The following is a 7,371-nucleotide window of genomic DNA, read 5'->3' as shown; positions in this document are numbered from 1 at the left end:
AAAATCTATGAAGGCGATGAAAATGCTAGACATCTATCTGCTCAGGGTCCCCAGTGGGCTTGCACCAGAGGAGGAATAGAAAACCTCTGGTTTACACTCTTTTTAGATAACTTTATGTCCACATCTACCTAAAATAGTATGTGATAGTACTAACATGATTTCTTCTAACGAGTCTACTGGGATTAGCATAATTTTTTACAAGATTTTTTTTCTAGATTTATTTATTTATTCATGATAGACATAGAGAGAGGGAGAGAGAGGCAGAGACACAGGAGGAGGGAGAAGCAGGCTCCATGCCAGGAGCCTCAAGCGGGACTCGATACCAGGACTCCAGGATCGCACCCTGGGCCAAAGGCAGGCGCCAAACTGCTGAGCCACCCAGGGATCCCCGGGATTAGCATAATTTTAAAAAGGATTTTATTTATTTATTCATTGGGGGGGGGGGCAGAGACACAGGCAGAGGGAGAAGAAGGCTCCCTGGAGGGAGCCCGAGGAGGGACTCAATCCAGGGTCTCCAGGATCAGGCCTGGGCTGGAGGCGGCGCCAAACCGCCAGGCCCCCTCCTACCCCTCCCCCTCCCCCCTATCCTCCCCCCCCACCCCGCAGCCCGGATTAGCATAATTTTTAATGTAATTAGTTGTTTTCTGAAAATCAAGCACATATATGTTAAACTAAGTATAGGTAGTCTTCTCACTTCATTATTTGATAATACAAACACTGCTGGGCTAGTCACCCAACTCTTTCAATGACAAAGCCACAGAGATTGCTTACAACCTAAACTAATGTTGATACCTTATCTTATTTTTTTTTTAAGGTTTTGTTTATTTATTCATGAGAGACACAGAGAGAGGCAGAGACATAGGAAGAGGGAGAAGCAGGCTCCCTGCAAGGAGCCTGATGCAGGACTTGATGCTGGATCCTGGGATCACACCCTTGAGCTGAAGGCAGACACTCAACTGCTGAGACACCCAGGTGTCCCCTCATTTTATTTTTTTAAACAACTTTATTGAGATGTAATTCACATACAATATACAATTTCATCCATTTAAAGTGTACAGTTCAATGGTTCTTTGCATATTCAGAGTTGTGCAATTATCACCACAATCTAATTCTAGACTATTTTTATCACCCCAAAAAGAAACCCACATCTATTAATAGTCACTTCCTATCCTTCCTCTGCTCCCCTCCCGGCTCTAAGCCACCACTAAGGTACTTTCTGTCTCTATTTGCCTATTCTGGACATGTCATATAAATAGAATTATACAACATGTGATCTTTTTTGACTGGTTTCCCTTAGCATGATGTTTTCAAGATTCATCCATGTCCTAGCATGTATCAATACTTTATTTATTTTTACTCTGAATAAATGCCATGGTATGGAATTATTTATCCACTATTCTTTATTCATTTATTAGTTGATGGATCTTTGTTTCCCCTACCTTGTTTTTTAGATATTATAAATAATGTACTATGAACATTTGTGTACAAGTTTTTATGTTGGACATATGTTTTCCCTTTTCTTAGGTATGTATTTAGGAGTGGAATTTGTTAGGTCATATGGTAACTCTATGGCTAACATTTTGAGGAACTACCAAATTGTTTTCCATAGCATCTGTACCACTTTATATTCCCACCAGCAATGCAGGAAGGTTCCAGTTTCTCAACATCAACCTAAAGTTTTTTTTTTTTTTTTTTTTTTTAATTTTATTTGAGGGAGAGAGAGAGAACACAAGGTGAGGAGAGCATCGGAGGGAGAGGGAGAAGCAGGCTCTCCCTGAGTGGGGAGTGTGATGTGGAGCAAGATCCCAGGACTCTGAGCTCATGACCTGAGCCAAAGGGAAACACTTAACTGACTGAGCTACCCAGGCACCACCACATGAAGTAATTTCCAAGCTTCATTTTATCCCATAAATTGTATGCCCCAGGTTATCAAAATGCAGATCTATTTTAAGGAAGCTGCTTTTCCCCACTTTGCAAAGACACTTCAAATACAACTTTCTTTCTCTAAGAAAATGGATTTGAACTGGTTTATCCTAAAGTATCTTCTAACTAAAAATCTGTGCTTCTTTCATCTTCCAACAGAAAGAATGGCTCCTCTTATTTGCACCTTGCAGTTTGACCTAAATAATAATGTTTATTTGGCAGAAAAAACAAACAAAGCTGGAGTCCAAAAACTGAGTCATTGTTTTAAGTAAATCATCTATAATCTAGTTACTCTTTCTGCCTGTAAGCCAAAATCTTGGCATGTTTTCTGTCTTCAGTTGCTTTTGAAAATTTCAGGTATTATTTTATAATGTCTGAATAATTTAGTAAATGAGGGAAAAAAAGGAAGAGATTGAACCAACTGTTTATATAGGTAATTTTTTTAAAAAGATTTTATTTATTTATTTGAGAGAGAGCAGGAGAGAGAGAGAGCACGAGCAAGAGAGAAGGGGCAGAGGGAGAGGGAGAAGCAGACTCCCTGCTGAGCCGGGAGCCCCACTCAAGGGCTCCATCTCAGGACCCTGAGATTATGACCTGAGTCGCAGGCAGCCGCTTAACTGATGGAGCCACCCAGGCCTCCCTATAGGTAACTTTCAATGTAAAAACAGTCACATTAATAATTTTGATTTAGGATATTATCATCATAGTATTACTCTCAATTATAATATTAAAGCCATGCTGCACCTCTCTTTCATTCAGAAGACATACATTTTGAACTATGACCTAGTTGTCACTTTTCCTCTTGGTTTAAGCATCTAACAGATTTATAAATCACAGCTGTAACTGGGTGGGGATATGGGTAAAATAGTTGAGGGGAATTAAGGAATGCACTTGTGGTGAGCACTGGGTGTTATATGAAAGCATGGCATCAGTATATTGTACACCTGAAACTAATATTACACTGTATGTTAACTAACTGGAACTTAATTAATTATTTTTAAAGATTTTATTTATTTATTTATTTGACAGAGAGCACAAGCAGGGGGAGTGGCAGGCAGAGGGAAAGGAAGAAGCAGGCTCCCCACTGAGCAGGGAGCCACATTTGGGGCTCCATTCCAGGCCTGGGATCACAACCTTAGCTGAAGGCAGACACTTAACTGACTGAGCGACCTAGGTGCCCCAACTAACTGGAATTTAAATAAAAACTTTTAAAGAATCACAGCTGCAGCTTATACATTAAACAATTACTCAAGCAATTCTCACATTGATGAAGAATCCAAAGGCAAAATAAGGCAGCTTCTCTCCATTTTAATCTGTTGGTTTTGTGGTTAATATTAGACTACGAAATTTAAAATACAGAGATAGCATAACAAAAGAGCACAGGCTTTGGAGTTTAGGTAGAAAATAGGATTGAATCCTGGCTGTGCCATTTACCAGCTGTAAAACTTTTGGAAAGTTTCTTACCTTCACTAAATAAAACTCAGTTTACTCATCTTAAAACTCATATTAAATAGGATTAATAGCTCCTACTTCATTGGGTTGTTGTCAGGCTCCATAGCTAAAACATCAAGTACAAAATCAATGAATTTAGATTTTTTTTTTAATCAGAAAATCTTCCTCAAGCACTCAGGATTTAAATACATATTACCTTCCTGATCTCTAAGTCTGTCTTTGATTTGTCAGTATGGAAGTATTTTAATAGTATTTAACTATTTCTACTTAAGAACTGATTTCATAGCTTGTGATCTTTTCCTGCCATTAGATTCAGATTTTTCATATATTTTTTCCTTCTTAGTCTACAGGATTATATTTTCATTAATTCATATTCGATTTATCCTAGGTTACCTTGGGCATATGTTTCTTTTCCTCATCTTCCTCAAAGAAAGTAGAAATTTGAGAAAATAAGTTTTGGAGAATTTAACAACTGAGGATTATTCTTGTTAGCAAAAACTAACTTGAAATGAGGATCCTTGATGCAATTATGATGATTATATCTATCAATTTTCATGAACATGTCTTTAGAGAGAGAATAAATCAATTTCAATTTGTATTCTATTTATATGCCTTTCCTTGTGTCTGTCTCAAGGTATTTACCATTCATTTTATGCACATAATACTCCTGTGAAACTCATGGCCCAAAAACATTAATTAACTTAATTTGCAAGTGGGTAAACTACAGCCTAAAGTGGTTGAGTTGCTTTAGCCATCTGGACAAGTCTAGGGAAGTTGGTAACTGCCAAACAAGGCCTGTTTAATTATGTCCCAGAATTGAATTTTTCTGAAAAAGAGAAATCTTCTTTTGTGCTAGTATGTCCCCAGTGAAACCCTTAAGTTTGTTGTTGTTTCCTTTTTCCCTAGCTAGATTCTTCATTTATTTACATGAAAAATGTTTGGAACTTTATGCCCCACCCAGATCCTTCTCTTCAATGCTAATTAATATCCTTGTTTACTTTGTGTATGTGTATATGAACACACGCATGCACACACACACACAGGGGTGTGTTTCATCCTTGGCAGGTTCCTTTTCAAGTTATTGTCTTAATTTTTGCCTCCTAGCATTCATTTTTGGCCATATACTTAGTACTTAACTATTTTTTTTAAAGATTTTATTTATCTATTTGAGAGGGAGTGAGTGGGAAAAGGGAGAAACAGACTCCCCACTGAGCAGGGAGCCCAACACGGGCTTGATCTGGGAACCCTAAGATTATGACCCTAGCTGAAGGCAGACACTTAACCGACTGCACCACCCAGACGCCTCAGTATCTATTTTTTATGCTGATCGTATAAGACTGCATTCAGTAGATTCTTTGCTATTATCTTTTGATTTATTCTGTTGTACTGCCACATTTGATTTTCTTATATATCTTCATAAATGTATTTTTTAAACCCTCTTCATGTCTGGATTTATGTACTCCCTAACAAAGTACTGAGCCCTCCTAGGTACATCTTGACTCCTTTCTTTTCCCTATGTCCCTAGAGTCACTGGACCACAATATGGCTTCTATAATTTTATTCTGATCATATCAACATGCTGCTTAAAATCTTCTAATGGCTCACCCTCAGAATAAAATGTGATCTCCTTTGCTTGGTATACCATTCCCTTCCTGATCTGGCATCTATCTACTTCATGATCCTCATGTAAATCCTTCCTATCCTGGGCTCTAGTCATACTAAAATACTCACTATCCTCTGCCTCTGCACATGGTGTTCTGTTAACCAGGAACATCTTTCCTTATCCTATATCTAAACTAACAAGTCACCCCTCTCCCTCCTTAGAGTCTGAGTTCTTTCATGGTAGAGCCAAGTGTTTTGTTTTCTCTATCTGTAGAGGCTGGCAGAGTGCCAGATACATAGTGTGAGCTTAATACATGTTTGTGTGATTTGTTTGTGTAATTAATAGCTGCATGGCTTGGAATTCACCATCAATAGAAAATATCTTATGATGACTACTATTCATGAGGTTTTCATAAGATCCTGGAGTGTTTAAACCAAATAGGACGTGGTTGGGACATCAAGGGTGTCTGCATTTAGTAGAAGGGATTGGAAGTTCGGTGAAGGAACAAGATGATCAAACTTGGAGAAGCTCTATGGAGTTCAGTAGTTTTAAAGGAACATCGGCAGAAAAAAAGGTCTAAGAAATAATTTTGTTTTCTATCAATTTAACTCTTTCATCATATTTGTCATGTATTTTATGAGCTAAAGAGCTAAAAAATTTGGACATGTACTATAATCTTAATGTTTTGAGTTGTCTAAGCACTAGTAATGCTATACGAAAAAAGATTTAGTTTTGTGTTATTTTTCATTTGGCTACTAAATACAAAAATATCTTAACTCACTGCCCTTCCTCCCCCTGAGCCTTGTAAGACACAGAGCAGACACTGAAAGGGCAAGAGGGAGGCTGAGGCCAAGGAGTAACAATTGTCAGGATGGCTAACTGGCTCAGTGAGTAGAACATATGACTCTTGATCTTTGGGTCGTGAGTTCAAGCCCCATGTTGGGTTAGAGATTACTAAATAAATAAATAAATAAATAAATAAATAATTTTTTTCCTGTAACTTTATGCACATATCTATGGAAACCACTGATAATCTGTGCTCTTCGGTGTATTCCACTATTGATAGCTGAATACTTAATTTTTTTTTTTTTTAAATTAGGGGCTGGATGATACAAAACTATGATTACAAAGAGACTTGTTCCTCCATGGTTCAGAGTATTGCTAGTATTAGCTCTCCTTTTGTCCTGTCCAGGGCATTCTAGAATGGGAGTTCTGGCATTCACCCAGGGCCATAGCAGCAGATTTTGCTTTAGAGGTTCATGCTTCTGAGAACAATCAAATAAACACTAGGGCAACTGGGAATCAGAGTTTAGGAAATACAGTTTTTTTTTTTTTTTAATTTTTATTTATTTACGATAGTCACACAGAGACAGAGCTAGAGAGAGAGGCAGAGACATAGGCAGAGGGAGAAGCAGGCTCCATGCACCGGGAGCCCGACGTGGGATTCGATCCCGGGTCTCCAGGATCGCGCCCTGGGCTAAAGGCAGGCGCCAAACCGCTGCGCCACCCAGGGATCCCAGGAAATACAGTTTTTTAAGAATAGGTGCATCATCAAGTGAAATTCAATTTATGTTCTATGTTTATAAGTATGTGCCATATTATTAATAAACTTATTTTTCATGCATGTTTACTGTTTGTATCTTATGTATTTGCTAGTTAGTATTGTACTTGAAATTTAAGTGACTATGTGTTATTACAATAAATCAATACATTTATGTATAAAACAATCATATGAATAACAGCCTCAAGTATTTTAAGTATTGAAATATTTTCAAATACTTCAATTAATTTTTCTCCTTTTCCAGAAATCTTTTCAAAATTTCAGAAAATCTGCACAGATTCCTGGAAACATCCAACTGTTACTGAGATGCCAGGATTCATAGTAACTTCGTAACTCTGCTTTAGCTTCTTCTTGGGTGACTAGAATGGTAAGAATATTTAATGAGTTAGCAGGAATAAGTAATGCCTCTGTGACTAAGAAATTAATGGAATTCCAGCATTTATTATTATACCAGATACTAAATATGACAGATAATAACAGTAAAAGTTCCAAACTTCTTTTATTTTTAGCACTTTCTTTAGCTATTGACCAATAATTTCTTGAAAAAACAAACAAAACAAAAAATAAAGGGGCGCCTGGGTGGCTTAGTGAGTTAAGTGTCCAACTCTTGATTGTCCGACTCAAGTCATGATTTTGGGATTTTGAGATTGAGCTCTGAGTCAGCTCTAAGCTGGGTGTGGGGGCTGCTTAAGATTCTCTCTCTCTCCCTCTGACTCCCTCCCCCACTCCAAAATTAAAATTGACTGCATGGCAAATTCCTTCTTTTAAGTAGGGGAATGACAAAAAGTACTTTCGATGAATTCCCACCCCCCCTTTTAAAAGATTTTATTTA

The sequence above is a fragment of the Nyctereutes procyonoides genome, unplaced genomic scaffold, assembly GCF_905146905.1.
Source record: "Nyctereutes procyonoides isolate TBG_1078 unplaced genomic scaffold, NYPRO_anot_genome, whole genome shotgun sequence".
Lineage (NCBI taxonomy): Eukaryota > Metazoa > Chordata > Mammalia > Carnivora > Canidae > Nyctereutes > Nyctereutes procyonoides.
The sequence above is the reverse complement of the archived record's forward strand: the minus strand, read 5'-3'. Positions refer to the sequence as shown.